Raw genomic sequence first — 17,826 nt, forward strand, 5'->3', positions numbered from 1 at the left:
GAGATGGATGTACAGATCACTGAATGTTTTTCAGTCTTCTTTCCTAACATGTATTTATGGCTATAAACTTTCCTCTAAGTATAACTTTAGCTGCATCCCACAGATTTCGATATGAAGTATTTTTATATTAATTCTGATCAAAATATTTTGTCAATATTTAAAATTCTCATTGCAATTAAAGATCTTCCATAATTTGTGGGTATTTAGAAATGATTTTACTTTTTGCTATTGATTTTAGTTTAACGCAGAGAATACTGTACTGTTTGACCTCAATCCTCTGAAATATCCCATAAACTGACAGCTTATCCACATGAACTGGTAAACAATGTGTATTCTGCAGTTGTTAGGGGCAATGTCTAGACATGCAAGGCAAGTTTATTGTTCAAATATTGTGTTGTTCAAATCTTCTATATCCTTACGAAATTCTGTTCACTACAATACCAGGGTAGTACAAAAAATAACTCCCTCTACGATTGTGAATGTATCCATTTCATCTCCCTATTTCTTTTATAATCACTGAAATTATTTTCAGATGATCTAGACACTCTATTAAAGAAAATAAAAAGATGAATAACCTTCACTACACCAATAAAAATGGCAGCAATTTTTTCCGCTAATTATTATCCAAAATGGGATAATATCACCTCTCTCAAAAATAAAAACCATCGTTATAGACATCCTCCAAAGTTTCATTGGGTCAGATCCAGTAACTGCAGACAGCAGATCAATTTGTTTAACTACTTAGAGGTATATTTTGCAACCTCATTCATGCTGCCGGGCTCATGGGAAAGGTTATCAACGCTCTACAATACGTTCCACAGATAAATTACGGAGACTTTTCTACAATTTTTCCGGACCAAAATTACCTTGGTCCTGCTCTCTGGCAAAGATCATCCGTGCCCCTTCAGCGCCCACTGCACCGTATCCCATCGGGGCCCGATGCAATCTTAGAATCACTCTCCCGCAGTGCTCCAGAGAACAATCGTTAGGATCTGAAACCCACCACCACCTCTGCTCGATGGCAGAATCTCTGACGATCTGTTCACGTGGTTCTTCCAAAACTCTCAGAGCTCAGGTATGCAACGGGCACCTATTCCGATCAGTCTTCATTAGCGTCCTCCCGTTTTCTCAGGCGGGTGTCGTCTCCCACTCTGGATCAAGCACCCCTCCTGCCCAATCCCACGGCACCTTACACTTTCCCACCTACAGCTATACACGACAGTGATCTTTTCACTTGTTTTTCTCAGCGGTTACACCGTCAGCCCCTGGAGGAAAGGGCCATCTGATTCATCCTGATACCCTCAGCATCTAGCAATGCCTAGCAGGTGCACACACTGTCTTTCTACCTTGTCCCCTACAATCTATTCTCTACACGACACTGCTGGCGACCCTTTTAAAATCTAAGCCACATGGTATCGTTTCCCTGCTCAAAAACTTGCAATGGCTTTCCATTTGACTCAGAATAAAATCCAAAGTGCCACCACAGTCTACCAGACCCTACATGATCTGGTCCTTTATTACCTCTGTAACTGCACACGTACACACACACACACACACACACACACACGCACGCACACACACACCCCACTTACTCATACTACCCTCCTACCACCTCAAGGGTCTTTGCACCTGCTGTTCCTCCTCCCATAAGGCTCTTGGCCAAAATATCTGCCGGACTGGCGCACTTGACCTTCATCACACCTCTGTCAACTGTCACCCCAGAGACACCTTCCCTGACCACTTCCTTGACCACACTATCAAGAACGGCAGTCCCCGATACACTGTCCCCTTGCTCCTGTACTTTTTCCATGGCCATTATCACTACATGTATTTATGCTGCTTATTTATTATCTTCCCCCCCCCCCCCACTCGAACGGGATCTCTCTGAGAAAGGGCACTTACCCTCTAGAAGAGGGGTCGGGATTTTTTGCTCTAAAGACTCAGATAGTAAATATTTTGTACTCTGCAGGTTAGACAGTTCCTGTCACAACTACTCACCTCTGCCTTATAGCACAAAAGCAGCCACAGACAGTATGTAAACGAATGGACAGGCCTCTACTCCAATAAAATTTTCTTTACAAAATCAGGCAAAAGTCCAGATTGGGCCCGAAGGCTATTGTTTACCAATCCCTGTTCTGGAACAAGCTTGGCATGCAGTACATTGACTTTGAATTAATCAATCATTTCTCCATTTTTGGTATCTAAAAAGTTTACCTCTAATTGACAACATAAAATACCAGCACTCCAACCTAATCAGGAAAGAGAACTTCAAACCAGCTTCTATACACCTTTTACCAAAAAATCCATTTGAGGCTCATTATATTCCTGAATGGCTGTTTTGACAGAGATGCAGTGCTCTCACACTTGCCACCAGAAAGCACATGAACCATGTGAGTTTAACCCTCTGCAGAAACGTTGTTATTAAGGTGTGTTTTCCCTTCATCTAAAAAACAGAATATAATCAGCCTCAGAAAAACCACGTGCTATGGGCTGCACGCCCGTCACTGCGGCTCTCAGTGTAACCAATACGAACCCCAAGTGAGGGTTTGGGGAACGTATTAAGGAAAGGAAACTGGTATGTTTTCTACAGATGGTGAAAGCTGCAGGGTAGAGCTAACGATGTTTCTCCCTTTCACCACCAGGATGCTCGGCCAAGTTCCCAGTCTGCAGACTGGTTAGTTATGTCACCAATATCTACGTCCTCTCTTCTCGGGGATTCAGAGTCAGCCTACGGGATTCAGAGTCAGCCGACGTTTTTAGCCTTCAGCACATTAAACGAGGGCACGTCGGAGTTCAGCCAGGGGGATGAGAAGTGATGTGTGCTGGCCCATAAAACCTCCACGGGACTTGGCTCTCTCCCGGCCCACCAGCTGAACCGAGCAGGAGGAAGTTCCTACTTCCTAATGGAGGCTGAGTCACAGGTGGAAAAAGCTGGCCTACCAGAAGGGCCCCATGGAAGACGACCCCATGAGGAACACAAACACTAAGCAACAGATGCTTTTGGGGCTGAGTCACTGACGCTTTGCATGAGTAAAATTCTAGCCCTCCACAACTAAAACACCCACCTGGGAGGCTGGGCCCTTGTTCAAAGAATAGGTTTCATTGTTTTCATTCATAATCTTCACATGGTTTTGATTCTCGTTATTTATATTCAGCTTCATCACTATGAGTATTTCCTATAAGCTAATTTAAATCTCTGTGTAATGGGGGACGAGGGACAAGCCTCCACTGTTTGCATTCAATAAAATCATAAGCATCTCAAACAACAAAATCTGAACAAATATATTTGGATAAAACATAAACACTGCAACAAAACCCTATTTGTAACATTCACTTGTACACAGTTGGTCTAAGTTGTATCAGGGTCCAGAACCAGAGAGCATGCTGGGTGAATACTAAAATGCAGGGCAATATGTTTTATCTCAAACGTAATTTGACAATCATCAGAAACCAAATAGCCTAAGAAATGAAACCACACGTTTCTAAACTCCTGTCTAGCAACAATAAGTAACTATAAATGTAGCTTAAAACGAAAATTGTTCTAGACCCTGTAATACCTAATGCCTCTATAATTCTATCAAATGATACCATGAGGTTTTGTTGTTAGCACATTTTTGTTTTTTTGGACAGGTAGTATGGAATATGCTGGACATATCAGAAATGGAAGAAGTTTTTAATTAATCCATGCAATACAACGGGCAAACTCAGGTATGAACTTCATTATCATTGATAGGCCTTGCAATCCTCCAATTTTACAATGCTAGCTTTCAAAAAGAAGTAACATTTTAATAATCTTCCTCCCTGGGATATCTCAAAGGACAATCCACATTTTAGTAAAGCCTTTGGAAACAATGTTGTTTGCAGTGTGTAATTAAAATCTGAAGACAGGTGATTGGGGAATTAAGGGGTCTCTGTGCATTTCTGTTTTTAAATCAAAAACCGGGTAATTAACTCTAAAAGATGTACACAAACAGGAGATAAGTACTATGGAAAACCGAGAACCAAGTTATGTTTCAAACTCTATAGGTTTGGTTATAAACAAAATGTGTTTTTCTGTTTCTTTGAAAATGGGCATGTAACCTATATTGGAAAACTACAGTCTTCCCGCCAAAATTAAAATCTTACTTTTCAAGAGACGGAAGGCAAGTCAGTTCCCCTTCGTTGTAAACTGTGAACAGCCTCTCTCAGAATGATACAAACACAAACATAAGCTGCTCCCTCACTTTCCTGCCACTCTTCTGGTTAATGTCATCCCTCTACTGGACTAGATACTTCACTCCCTGAGTGTTTAGACAGTGTTCCTTCCATGCACCACAGGGAGCAATTTAAATCCATGAACCTCTCCGTAAGTATTAATTCTAAACTGCACAGAATATGGCCCCGAAAGGAGTTACAAAGTCAAATTCAGAGCCGAACTGTGCCTAGGTAATTACTCTAACACAGGACTACATGACAAAACAAGGGGGGGGGGGGGGGGAGTGTCATGCACATGTTTCGGGGGGCTTAAAACAAAAGTGCAACATGAGTAGAGCAAAACGACTCAGTCCGGACTCTTAAAATTAGAAAGTAGCGATAGTGTTCTGCTTTTCCTATGGTCCTCAATCAAAACCCATGACACGTTCAGTCAATGAAAACATATTTGTTGAGTATCTGCCATGTGCAAGGAAGACACCATTTCTTCCATTTAGCTGGTAAAATATGGCCACATGGGCTCTTCGTTCGGTCAATCACATCCATACTTTTATATGCAACACAATTTCACTGAGCTGCTTGTGTGCACAACACGGATGACAGCACTCTGCGAGAGGAACCACAGCAGCAGGGTAATAACATCTTCAGGACGCACTGGAGCACAGCTTTAAAAATCCAAGATGGGGGCGCCTGGGTGGCTCAGCCGGTTAAGTGTCCGACTTCGGCTCAGGTCACGATCTCACCGTCTGTGAGTTCAGGCCCCGCGTCGGGCTCTGTGCTGACAGCTCGGAGCCTGGAGCCTGCTTCACATTCTGTGTCTCCTCTCTCTGCCCCTCCCCTGTTCACGCTCTGTCTCTCTGTCACTCAAAAATTAATAAACATTAAAAAAAAAATTTTTTTTAATCCAAGATGGCTTTCAGTCGTTAGTAAAAGGAAGTATTCAAGGACCAAAGATCACAAAGGCTTTGGGCAAATGGCCAGCTGGAGCCAAGGAGGCACTGGGTGTTACCACTGGCCAGTAACGTTATGACCTAAACAACAGTCTGTAAGTGGCCACAGTGTTTAAGAGGTTACTTAACAAAGCTGGAGCACATCTACTAACAGCCGGCTGTGGACGAGGCACTGTGCCGTCTGGTGCCTGCCCACAAGGAGCTTACAGTTAGTTTGCAAGATAATTTACCTCTGTTTTCCCTCTCCAGGTATTGAGGACTGGTGCTTTGTCCAATTTATGCTGTTATCACCAATAACCAGAACGGTCCACAGTAGGCATTCAATCATGTGAAAAGAACCATAAAGCAAAAACTAAAGAGAAATGTTAATAAAACACTGAAAAAGTTCAAAAATATACAATGCAGCAGAAGACATCTTTAGATCAATACAAGACCACTGCTCCCAGAGGTCGGAGGGCCCCCTAAGAACAGGCCCAAGGGAAAATTCCATCCCGGATGCTGAGCCCAGAGCTGAGGCTCAGAAGCTCCTACTAGACCTGAAAGAGGAGAAATCACCCTGGGATATTCAGGATGTTTAAACCTACCCCCCTCCCAAAAAAAAAACAAAAAAAAAAAAAACAAAAAAAAAACAAAGAGAGCATCAACAGGAGAAAAGAGAAGAAAAGAGCTAACCTCAAAGAGAAGAGGCACAGATCCAGGGAAGAAGAACCAGAACAGGGTGGCTCCAAAGATTAAGGCCGAAATCTGAGTATGGAAAAATTATCCTAATCTAGGGACATCTGCTAAGACAGGAGGATAGGCTCTTACACAAAACAAACAAAACTGACCTTGAGGTAAGCAGCACAGCACTGACAGCAGAAAGCGTCCACTCAAAGCAAAACAGGACAGCACTGTCGCGGACCATACGACCTTCACGGGACGCCAGGACCTAGAAAAAGGCACGGCCATGCCCAGAGCACCCCACCCTGAGAAGGCCCAACCAGTCCTAAGAAAAGCATGTCTTAAATGGAAGAGAAAAAAAGGCGTTCTTAAAAAAAAAAAAAAAAAAAAAAAAGTTAATAAAAGAAAATAAAGTCAATGTTTAAAAAAAAACAACAAAAAACAACTCCCCTTGAACCAGACGTGCCTCCCTAGCAAATGCCCTTCTCTCCTCTCCATAACCAAGGTTTAGAAGCACCGCGTAACCCGACCAGCCTCCCCACCTGAGTACAATCCTTGGTCCGTGGCAGTAAGGCTCCCCTGGGACTCTTCCTGTGAAACCAGTAATGACATCCCAGAGCGGAAGCCAATGGACACTCTGTACCCACTGTCTGTCTGGATCTCGTGCTAGCTAGCACCCTTTCCCCTTGGTTCCTCAACATGCTCAAATCCTTGCACTAAAAAACAAAAAAGTCCCCCTTTCCCTGGCCTCCTGGAGCCACCCTTCACCACCACCACGCCCGAGAGCTGTCCCCACACACCGTCCCCACATACTTCCTGGCTCCCACTGTTAAACCCTCTCACGATCTGGCCATCCTGCTCCTGTCCCCATTACCATGTCACCGCTGCCACCTCCTATATCACTAATGACTTTCTGGCTCTCAGCATCCCTCTTTGCTGACATTCTTTTGGACCACGGCTTCCGGATGCCATTCGTGCCCCCCTCCCCCCACAACTGTCCTTCTCGGTCTCACAGTGAGAGCCTACCCTCTCCTGCGTATCTTTTGAACACAGGAGCTCCCCAGGTCACATTCGACACACTCCTTTTTTCTGTATGTGCTTCTTGAATAACTCCATCCATTCCAACAGCCTCCGTTCACAAATACGGGCAAAGGCAGAGGTTCTGGAATTTTCTCTGTTCACGGCACCCTTAGCGTCTCGGGCCAAAAGAAACGCCTGACTGCTGCATTGTTGGACAAGTTCAAATAACTTAAGTATTCATGCCCTAACAACTTATTACCTATTTTTAAAAATCACATTTCAATTGAGAAAAAAAAAAAAAACAGTATTTTTATGTCTGAATAAACCACCAGTATTTACTTATGGTACGCGTGCACCTGTTGGGCACCTCACAATTTCTCAAACCTTGGAGCTGGACTGGATATCACCTCGTGCATGTCCTACTACACACTGAATCTCACAGGGAACCCAACCACTGAACGCCCAGCCTTACAAACGTTATCAACGAAAAGAGAGTAATGCAACTGATGGTGGAAAGCGTAGATTCCTCTGAGCGAGTATTCCCCACAGGGCAGGACAGATGTTATGGACTGCTGAGTTTCCTTCCACAATTCAATATCCTGCAGTCTCCCTGTGAGTTCACTGCATCACATCAGCACACAGTCTGGGAACTGTGGTCTAAGGACTCTCAGATGTCTGTCTCAAGTCCAGACATCCCCCCAACAGCCGGATCCCTAACGCAGTCGACTAACCACCGTGTCCCGCGGCCACCTGAAACTTCACGAAGGCAAGTGCACCGGGCATCGTTTCTTCCAAACGGCCGCTGCTCCGTTGAGAAAGGCACCATCATCCACCCGGCTGGCCACCCGGGACTCAGCACTGCCCAGAACTCCCGCCTCTCCTAACTCCCCCACATGTACCCCCACCAACCGACAACCAAGTCCCGGTAATTCTACCTCCTCGACCTTCCCTCCTTCCACCCTTGTTCCCTTCCATCCATTCTGCAAAGGGCAAATCTGATCATGCCCTTCTGCTTCAGAATTCCGCAACTGTTTCCTTTCGTCCACAGAAGAGTCCAAACCCCTTACGACACGAATCGCAAGGCCCTATGCCGCACAGCCCCGGGTCGCTTCTCCTGCCCCATTTCTTGCCGCTTCCCTGAGCCCATCCACACCTTGTCACACCACCAGACTAAATTTTGTCAGGTGCTCCAATATACCATGTCTCTGACAGCCTTTACCAAGCCTCTCCTTGACCCAGACTCTGACCAATTCCTTCCCTTGTATTTCTCCCGGAGACTTTTCTCATCTCTCTGAATAGTCCCTAAGCTTCGGTTTCCAGTCACCCTCTAAGCTCCAGTAGCTGAGCCCTTTCAGAGCACTTACCATATACCACACTGCTTAACTAAATGTGTGCCCCATCGGTTAAAACTGTCCGATGGGGCGCCTGGGTGGCTTAGTCGGTTAAGCAACTGACTTTGGCTCAGGTCATGATCTCACAGCTCGTGGGTTCGAGCCCCGCGTCGGGCTCTGTGCCGACGGCTCAGAGCCTGGAGCCTGCTTCGGATTCTGTGTCTCCCACTCTCTCTCTCTCTCCCTCTGCCCCTGCTCATGTTCTGTCTCTCTCGCTCTCAAAAATAAACAAACATTAAAAAAAATTTTTTTTGTAAAACTGTCCGAGAACCCGATGACCAGACGCTAAAAGAGGCATCTACCTTTTGCCTTTGTATCCCCAGCACGTGGAATAAGCTCTGAAGTACAGCGAATGAATAAAGCAAGCAAACGAATGGACTAGGCCATTCATGTGATGCTCCGCATCCCTCTCTGCTTACTAACTCCCATCACGGCACTGATCACACTGCACTGAAATCGTTTGTCTCGGCAGACTAACAACATCTTGAGAGCTTTTCTGTCTTATTTCTGCGCTCCCGGTATGAAAATAGCGCTAGGCGCCTAGCGGGCATCCACTCACTGGCTTCTGAAGAAAAAAAAAGTTATCGAAAAAGTTCTGGAAGGCCACACCCCATAGGATCAGGTTTGGTTACCTCTGGAGAAAGACACAGGGCAAGGGCACCCAAGAAGAAGAGGAAAAGGGGACCGAGACTTGTTACTCCACATATCTCCTCTCCGTAGTGACACTCCATTTATTTTATAATAATGCCTTATTTACATATGAATGGCATACACTATTCCTGTATTACCAGCGTAAAAGGCACCATGGGTGAAGACCCAGCCCTGAGCATTGGGCTCCAAATGCCCCAGGCCAGGTCCCAAGAAAACCTGACCTTGCAGAGGAAAGCAGGCTTCTGAGCAAAAAGGACTGAGGTGAGCATCAACAGTCTGTACGACCATGTGGGGGGCAGGCCCAAGAAGATATAAGGAATGATAACAGCGTAGAAGTGGGAAATATACTCGGCGATTATTTCTCAAAGAAAAGTTCTGGGAACTCTAAATGAAACCACTGGTACTGGCCTCCTAGGACAGATAGTTTTGGTTTTTTTTGTTTTTTGTTTTTTTTAATTTTTTTAACGTTGATTTATTATTGAGAGACAGAGAGACCCAGAGCATGAGCAGGGGAGGGGGAGAGAGAGGAAGAGACACAGAATCCGAAGCGGGCTCCACTCCAGGCTCTGAGCTGTCAGGACAGAGCCCGACGTGGGGCTCGAGCCCAGGAACCGTGAGATCATGACCTGAGCCGAAGTCGGTTGCCTAACCGACTGAGCCACCCAGGCGCCCTGACAGGGAATTCTTTTAATACTGATAAACAGGCAACTGTTTTAATGGAACCACTCCAATAAGCAAGAAGTGACTTCCCACATGCAGGTTACCCTGGGAAGGGTAAAGTAGGTGTACAAAGACACGCTGAGAACACACAGGGGGCTACGATGCCGACACCACCACTTAGTAAAGTGCAGTTTCACCTTTTCTTTTTTTTTTTCCAGAATTTTTTAAAAACAGAGTAGTACACCATTGGCTATTAGGTCAGAAGTTTCAAGGAAACAGACAAAACGCTGCTATAGAGCAACTTCACGTCAGCAACTGGAAATGCAGGAACAATTTTTACGTAGACAGTTCCAGAACAAGCTTCTTTTCACGGTTTTAAGACAACAGTGGATACAGGCCGAACTGCAAATGTATGATGAAGTCACGCAAACTTCCCAACCTAGTGAGTTTTAAACATCCGAAAGGACACAACTTTTGTGAATATAAATTAAGATCTTCAAAAATGAAGAAAAATGAGCACTAGGTGGAGGCTATTAGAAAGGAGACCAGATACACAATAAGAACTGCCTATGGGAAAGGTCAAACCCAGCTTTCCTTTGTTTAACCTCTCTAGTAGATAAAAGAGCTAGCTTTAAAGAATCACTGCGTTGTTTCACGGCTAGAAAAGGAAAGTTGAGGAAAGCATGCACAAAAAAGAAGCAACCAAGGTTCAACAGAATTTGCCCTAGAGGCGACAGAAAAAGAAGTCCATTATAACACTTTGAACTTAGTTTTGATAGAGACGCAGGCATTTTAAGTTTTCGACAAACCGATTTGTTTAAATGGGGCTAGCCCCTCCCTTCAAGAAAAACCAAAAATGTGGATTCTGAATCTTAAAATTTCGTGCCCCCGTATGCATTTGATTTGGAGAAGCAAGCACAAAGCAAAAACTGACCTTTGAATGTTCGGTCTTTTAAACACTGAGAAATTACTGCTGGTAGTTAAGTACGATTTCAACTGACCCCCAAATGAGAAAGAATTCCTAATACGCCCGACGGCGGCTAAGAAAAATGAGATGTTCCCATTCATCCCTAAGCCCATCGCTTAGCTTCTTAATAATTAAGAACTCTGCTCTCCGCCACGGAACTATCCCTTGCAGGGAGGCTGAAGCAAGAAGAAATCGCCATTGCCCGTAAGTACCACGGACGGAGAGGGGAAGGTTTTCCACGCGCTGGAGCTCGGGCGCGGAGGGGGGCGAGAGCCAGGCGCCGCGGCCCCCGCCCGCCGCGCAGGCAAAGTCTCCCGGGGACGATCCATGCCCGCGAAGCGGCTCCCGGGCGCTCAGCCCTCTCCCCTTGCCCTGCAGCGCGCCCCCTCGCCGGCTGCCCGACCCCCCTGCCCTGCGCTCGGGGAGCCGAGCCTGGCTGCGGAGGCCGGGAGCCCCGCGGGCCTGCAGACCCGGGGGAGGGGGCACCCGGCGCAGCGGCGCGGGGAGGGCGAAGCCGACCCGGGGCGGCAGGCACGCGGGGACTGGGCCACATGCCGGCAGGGCGCGCAGAGCCACGGGATGTGAAGGTCCCGGACGCCGGGCAGCCCCGAGCACCGTGCGTGGGGCGCGAGCGGAGGCCCGGGCGCCACCTGCGGCCGGGATGGCGGGCGCCTGCCCCGCAGCCCGGGAAGCGCGCACCGAGCAGCGCCGGGGCCGAGGGCCGAGGAACCGCGCGGGGGAGAGCGGCCGCCGGGCCGCGCCGCGACGGCGGGAAGCCCGGGCCGGCACGGGAGCCGGCGCGGAGGATGCGGCTGGGCTGCAGGGCAAGGCGCGGGGCGGCGCCGCGGCCCGCAGTGGGCCCCGCCGGCCGCCCGAGAGCGCCCGGCGCGATGCAGCAACTTCACTTGGCCACGGGGCTGCGGGGACCCGGCCCGCGCCCGCCCCTCCCCCGGGGCAGCCCCTCGGCCCGGAGCCGCGCAGCGAAGGGGCCAGGACCGGGGAGTCCGGCCGGCCGCAGCCCGCACTCACCGGTCCGCGGCTCCGCCGCCGGCGCCGGGGCTGCGCTCCGAGCTCCATGGTCCCGCCGCGCCGCGGCCGCCCGGCGCCCCCGCCCCGCACCACACCGCACGCAGCGGCGCCAGCGACGCCGCCTCCGGCCCGGCCACGGCCGCGGCCACGCCCCCTCTCGGCCGGGGGCCCGGCCGGAGCAAGAGGGGGGCTCAGCGCCGGCTCCACCAACCGGAGGCCTCTCGCCGAGCCGCTTCACCAGGATTGGCGAGCGCCTCAGCCAATGGGGAAATGGAAGGAGCGCGGAGCGTCGGCGCCGAGGGGCGGGGGATTGCGGAGGAGGTGGCTCTCACGATCAGTCCTCCGCCCGCGGCTCCGGATGAGGATTTGGCCGGAGTCGGCCCCGGGGTGGAGAGGTGGGGTTACTTTCGGCTGAGTTTATCATCAGGGGCCCTTCCATCGCCTCTGCTACCGATGGACCCACTGGAGTCCCTTTGAGTTTCCACCCGTACCCTAACCTTACCCGGGTTTTGAGGGCCCCTGCGAACAAGTCCCATCTACCTGTAGGTAGTCAGACGTCCTACAGGGTTAAGTTCAGGCAACCTTGAGAGGATTATAGCTATTGTCATCTATTGGTTCCATGCCCTTCTCCAATCCGTTAACATTCTGCCTATTCGCCTATCCTGCTACAGATTCTTCCCTTTTGATTCACCCTATCTCCAGTCGCCCTCCAGCCCAGATGTGAGACAATCCACAGTGCCCATTAAAGATCTGATAACCCTGAAACTAAGCCCCGTGGCAATGAAGCCCAGCCAGGCGTAAACTTGATGACTTGACTTGATGACTGAGGCGTAAACTCAAGAATGGAAGAGGAAAGGAAGAGAAGAAAAAAGAAAAGCCAAGTATGTCCTCGTGCCCCCAAGTCCTGAAGAAAAGGGGTTTAAAAACTTTAGATAGAGAAGTCATCTGTATTTTAGTTGCAAGCCTTTATTCTTCTATCACTGAAATTGAAAAACTTGAGAAAAAAAATTTCAAATCCCAGGAAAGAGTCCCAAGAAAAACTAATTCAGATTGCCTTGCTCTTGTCTGTACAGACGTGTGATAACTATCCACCTTAAGGGCAACCGCAAGCTAGGAAAAATGAATAGCAGTTGGTAACAGTATTAGCAAAATTTGCACCACCAGAAACGCGTAAGAAACAGCATGGGCCCCTCTTCGGGTGAAATCCATTAACCTACCAAAGGAAGGGTTGGGAAAGCTCTATTTTGAGATAACATACACTCAGTTTCCATTTCGTGTCAACATGAAATATATGGGCAATTAATAAGGTAAATAGAATTTTAGTGAATTATTTACAGTCCTCTGTATTTGAAATATTGGTACTAGTGTGATAAATTTCCTCTGAATTCAAAGCTGAATTGGTATACAAATTAAAATGACTTTTCTTCATTTTGTCTTCACTTACCCAGGCACTAGCTTTCCTGTCCATATTTAGATCATTGATTTAATACTCAAAAATATGAAGCTATAGGATACCCAAAGTGTGTTTTCAAAGTTGACAATCGCATTCCCCTTTCCTCTCTTCTTCAGTGACCTCACCTTATGGGAACTGCTGCTATACTTAGTTTATACCCACTATGAGCCCTTCATCTTACCGTCCTGATGCGCTCAGGATTATTTCATGTAGGTCGCTCTTATCTCTAATCAGATGGTAAGTTCCATGAGGGTAACCTCATTATTTCATTCTCTCATTTCCTCTCCCCGTGATGCCCAGCACAGTGCTGAACACGTTGGAAATATAACTCCATCCTTAGCATCGTGCCCATAACATACAGAAATTTTTTCAAATGTAGTACTTCTGCAAGCCAGGCCTTTAAATCAACATTGCTTAGAATAGTCTTGTCAGGGAGACAGCGTGTCACCCTGAACGGTGCTTGAAAAACGTCGCCGTATCGGGGAATGCATTGGTTGCCTATAACAGGAACTTGACTAAAATGCTTACCAAATGGGGGTGCTTCTCATCACAAACCAGGACATCTAGGGACGGTCCTGGCTTCTGCAACACCTCCATGGTGTCATTATACCTCAGATTCTGTCTATCCATTGGCTCTACTCGTCAAGTGACTTTGTCTTCCTCCTCACAAGATGATCTCTCCCTTTCTGGGCACTGTATCACGTTCTGGGAAATGGTAGGGGTACAGGTAAGGACAAAAGATCAAAGTGGTGCATGCCAACTGAATCTTCCTTTCTAACAGTCCTTCTGGGAAGCCCCAACCAGCACTTTCTGTTTGTTTTTGTTTCTTGTGGGCCAGACCTGTGTCGCACTGACCACCTCTCAAAGGAGTCTGAAAGACTAAATATTTCAGGCCAGGGACCTTGTCTGCAACGATGTCAGGATTCCTTTAGTAAAGGAGAAGGGAAATGCAGTTTCTGCCATGGTTGTGGAATAAGTGAACACATGATTGGACCCACCCCCTATTCATGAGTTGACCCACTTTAAAAAAAAAAAAAAAGTCATTCAAATCTCAAGAAAACAAACAACCCAGTTTAAAAATGAGCAAGGGTGAGCCCAGGGTGTTGTATGGAAGCCAATTTGACAATAAGCTATATTATAAATAAATAAACAAACAAATAAATAAATAAATAGAAATGAGCAAAGGGCACCTGGGTGGCTCATTCAGTTAAGCGTCTCACTCCTGATTCCGGCTCAGGTCATGACCTCATAGTTCGTGAGTTCGAGGCCCGCATCGGTCTTCATCATCACCAAACGCTGGAAGCAACCAAGTCCTTCAGTAGGTGAGTGGATGAACAAACCGGTCATCCAGACAGGAGGATGTGATTCGGTGATAAAAAGAATGAGTAATCGGGCCATGAAAAGACATGGGGAATAATATACATGGGGAATCTTACATGTATATTGCTAAGTGAAAGAAGCCTATCTAAAAAGGCTACGTTCTGTAAGATTCCAACAAGGAGATTCTGGAAAAGGCAAAACTATGAAAACTAAAAAGATCAGTGGTTGCCAGGGGCTGGGGGAGGGAGGGGTGAGTCGGCAGAGCACAGAGCATTTTTAGGGCAAGGAAACTATTCTGTACGATACGTAACGGTAAGTACCTGTCATTATGTATTTGTCAAAATCCACAGAATGCAAAACCCAGAAGTGAAACTTAAGGTGAACTATGGACTTTAGTTAATAAAAAATGTGTTAATATTAGTCCATTAATTATAATTGCACAAGATGTTAATAACAGGAGAAACTGTGTGAGGTGTTCATAATAGGACAAACTGTGTGAGGGGTGGAGGGGTGGGGTGGGGTGAGTATATACTATGTACCATCTGCTCAGCTATGCTGTAAATCTAAAACTATACTAAAAAATAAAGTTTGTTAATCACTAAAACAAGGGAACCATAGTTAACGGTCAAGGATGCTGTTATAATGCTGGTCCGTAATGAGGTGAACATAATAAAGAGGAAGTAAAAATGTTTGGAGAAGCCACCTTTGTTTTATTTATGGGCCTTCAATGCATTCATAGACAAATGCTATTGCCCTTCAACTATTGCTAAATCTTAAAAAGTTTATCGCATATACTTTTTTTTTTTGATGTGGGGGGTGCTCCAATTTTTACAGCAAACATTTTTCAAATGTAAAGAAAAACTGAAAAAAATGGCACAATGGACCTTTTACCCAGATTCACCAAATGTCTACACACCACCACATTTGCTTCTTCATTCTTCGTCAGTGTCTCTCTCTCTCTCTCTCTCTCTCTCTCTCTCTCTCTCTCTCTTCTCTGTGCACATGACTTTTTTTTCAGTCAACCTCTGGAGGCAATTCGCAGACATAAGACACTTTAAATACCTCTGCATGTACCTCCAAGAGCAGAAATGTCTGGCTTGTTCTAGCACATAAGAAGAGACAAGCAGAGCCTTTAAAATGGGCTCGTGGAGACAAGGTATGTCTGACTACTCAAGCTGCATCACTTCCCTTTTGTTTTCTGTAAATACGTGGCCAGTCTGACATAGAATGTCCTTATCCCCATGAACTGGGATCACGCTGAGCGGGTAAAATCAAATTTGGGAGCCAGGGAGGTTGGTGGTGTGGCATCTGGCCAAGGAGAATTCTGGTGAGGCAAGGCTAGCGAGCCATCATTCATGTTTTGTGAAATGACATTCATCAAGCGTGCGGTGCGGCCGGTTCTGGACCCACCAGCCGGCTGAACGCGTGCTGTCCAGGGTGATGACAACTGAACAAGATCTCGAGCATATTCTTAATGAGATCTTCCAGACGATATTTTTTTAAACCTCTTGAAATGTGTCATCTTTGTTCCTCTTTACTCCTGCCTGGCCAAGCTCTTGGGTAAATGCCCAAAGTTCAAATGTAGTGTTCGCATCATCTTTTACTTTAATCGGACGATTTGGATAGTGATGACACTGTGACTTTTACAAATTAGACGCTTTATAAATTAGATACATGCTCAGTGATTAGCTGAAGTTCTCTCTCACCATTACTAAGTCTTCAGTGAAAAACACAATTGTCATTCTTTTCACTTAATAACGTGTCCTGTGACATAAAAATTACAAACTGTTTTTGCATTAGGAACTGAGTTCGATCTCACTTTGGGGAAGCTCCAGAACGAGAGTGGTTACTAATTAAAAGAATATAATTAGAATATGTAAGAAATCGAATTACAAAGGCATAATAATTGTCATCATTTTTGACATACCCATTTGTATGTGTTCTCAGAATGAGGTAGAACGATGACTACAAATCCTCAGTTCTCAGGAATTAATTTAGCTCCGTACATAAATCTTTATAAACACGCTGCGCTTAGTCTGGCTTTCTTGTGGAGGAGAGCATCTATGTTTATCTTGACGCTAGAGTGAAATAAATCCACGCGTCCACATGCTCACATCTCACAAGAATAAAACCTTCCCCGAAAAAATGAGGAACTTTATCTTAACTTGAAATGTGAGGCCAGTTATCTCATGAGAGCAGGGCAGTCTATTGATATTAACCTTATTTTTAAGAGAGGAAAAATACGAGAAGGTAAATATAACATGAATTGTGAATTCACTACTTGCCATACGGCGGCCTTGGTATAGTTAATATTCGAGGTGTCTGTTGAATACACGGTGTGACGCCCACTTTACAGATAAGACACAGAGAGTATGGTTTTATTTTTAATGTTTATTTATTTTTGAGAAAGAGAGAGCGAGAGCAAGTGGGGAGGAACAGGGAGAGAGGGGGACAGAGGATCCGAAGCGGGCTCTGTGCTGACAGCAGGGAACCCGATGCAGGGCTCGAACTCACGAACCGTGAGATCATGACCTGAGCCGAAGTCGGACGCTCAAGCGACTGAGCCACCCGGGTGCCCCAAGAAAGTATGTTATTTACCAGAGTTACTGACGTGATATTTTCACGGAAAGCTGCTTTTCCAGTGGGCCAGGGCAGCCCTGAAAGTCACTCAGCGAGACAGCGGAACGCTATGTACGTGCCCTCTGACACCACGGCAGGGAATTCTCTCAAGTCTGTCCCCCTACTCTTTCCCCATTGCCACCACTCAACTTGAGGTCACTGCGGTCCCCTTCTGCGCTGGGGTAGTTTTTCTAACACGTTTCCCATGGCTTCATTTCCCTTCGGTCTGTCTTTGCATTATCTCGTGGGTGATTTTTCAAATACAGATCGAATTGTGTCTCTCCTCTGCTCAGAACCCTTCAGAGGCGCCTACCATCTCCAGGGGAAGTCAAATAAAACCCTTACTAATTACCAGCTCCAACTAGTTTCCCCAAAGCATCCCTAGCATTCTTCCTGTGTGCCTGGACATTTTCTGTCTGAAGACCTTTCCTGCCTTTCTTCCCCTGGGAAGCTCACTTTGCACAACGCAGTTCAAACGCCACCCCCCCCCTCGGGAGCCTTCGTGCGGGTACTCACACCCGCCAAGCACTCCCCTTGCACTTCTTCACACGCCTGTCCTACCCTGTCTCACAGTCCCGCACCAGCTAGCGACTTCCTAGAGGGCAGACACTCTCCCTTCCTCTTCTCGAATCCCCAGACCTAAACACATGCAGGCATATAGCTAATCTTTGTTGAATGGATTTTCATGATATCATAGGAAAAACTAATATGCAAGCAATCCAAATAGCACTAACAGAGAGCTCTGAGAGGCATCAGGCTCAGAAATTTCCCCAGGCTTCTGTCCCCCACGAAGGCCAGGAAGCCGATGACAACAGTGTCAGGAAGAACGAAGGTGAACCCGTGACTGCTGGCCTGGCAAGCACGAGGGCCTGCGTATGCTGCCTGCTTCCACACTGCCCCGGGCCCACGTGACAC

At 46.8% G+C, this 17,826-nt stretch overlaps 1 protein-coding gene and 1 long non-coding RNA gene across 5 annotated transcripts in view; one reads left to right on the plus strand and one right to left on the minus strand.

Moving 5' to 3' along the window:
• WASF3 (WASP family member 3) overlaps positions 1 to 11,664 on the minus strand; it is a 136,091-nt gene extending 124,427 nt beyond the window's left edge. For 2 of the 3 annotated variants that reach the window (XM_058689260.1, XM_058689223.1), the window contains exon 1: positions 11,520 to 11,663. The gene's annotated coding sequence lies outside the window, so the exon portion shown is untranslated. Of the gene's footprint in view, positions 1 to 11,519 lie in introns of all 3 variants that reach the window. The other variant, XM_058689291.1, reaches the window with a different exon arrangement.
• On the plus strand, positions 10,404 to 13,294 carry LOC131488017 (uncharacterized). Of its 2 annotated transcripts, none has more exons than XR_009250051.1 (3): positions 10,404 to 10,694; positions 12,191 to 12,400; positions 13,089 to 13,294. It is a non-coding gene; the product is annotated as an uncharacterized LOC131488017 (long non-coding RNA). The 2 variants fall into 2 exon arrangements; XR_009250052.1 differs by having other exon boundaries at positions 12,222 to 12,400.
• Positions 13,295 to 17,826: the final 4,532 nt, after the last annotated feature.

The sequence above is a fragment of the Neofelis nebulosa genome, chromosome 1 (genome assembly GCF_028018385.1).
Source record: "Neofelis nebulosa isolate mNeoNeb1 chromosome 1, mNeoNeb1.pri, whole genome shotgun sequence".
Lineage (NCBI taxonomy): Eukaryota > Metazoa > Chordata > Mammalia > Carnivora > Felidae > Neofelis > Neofelis nebulosa.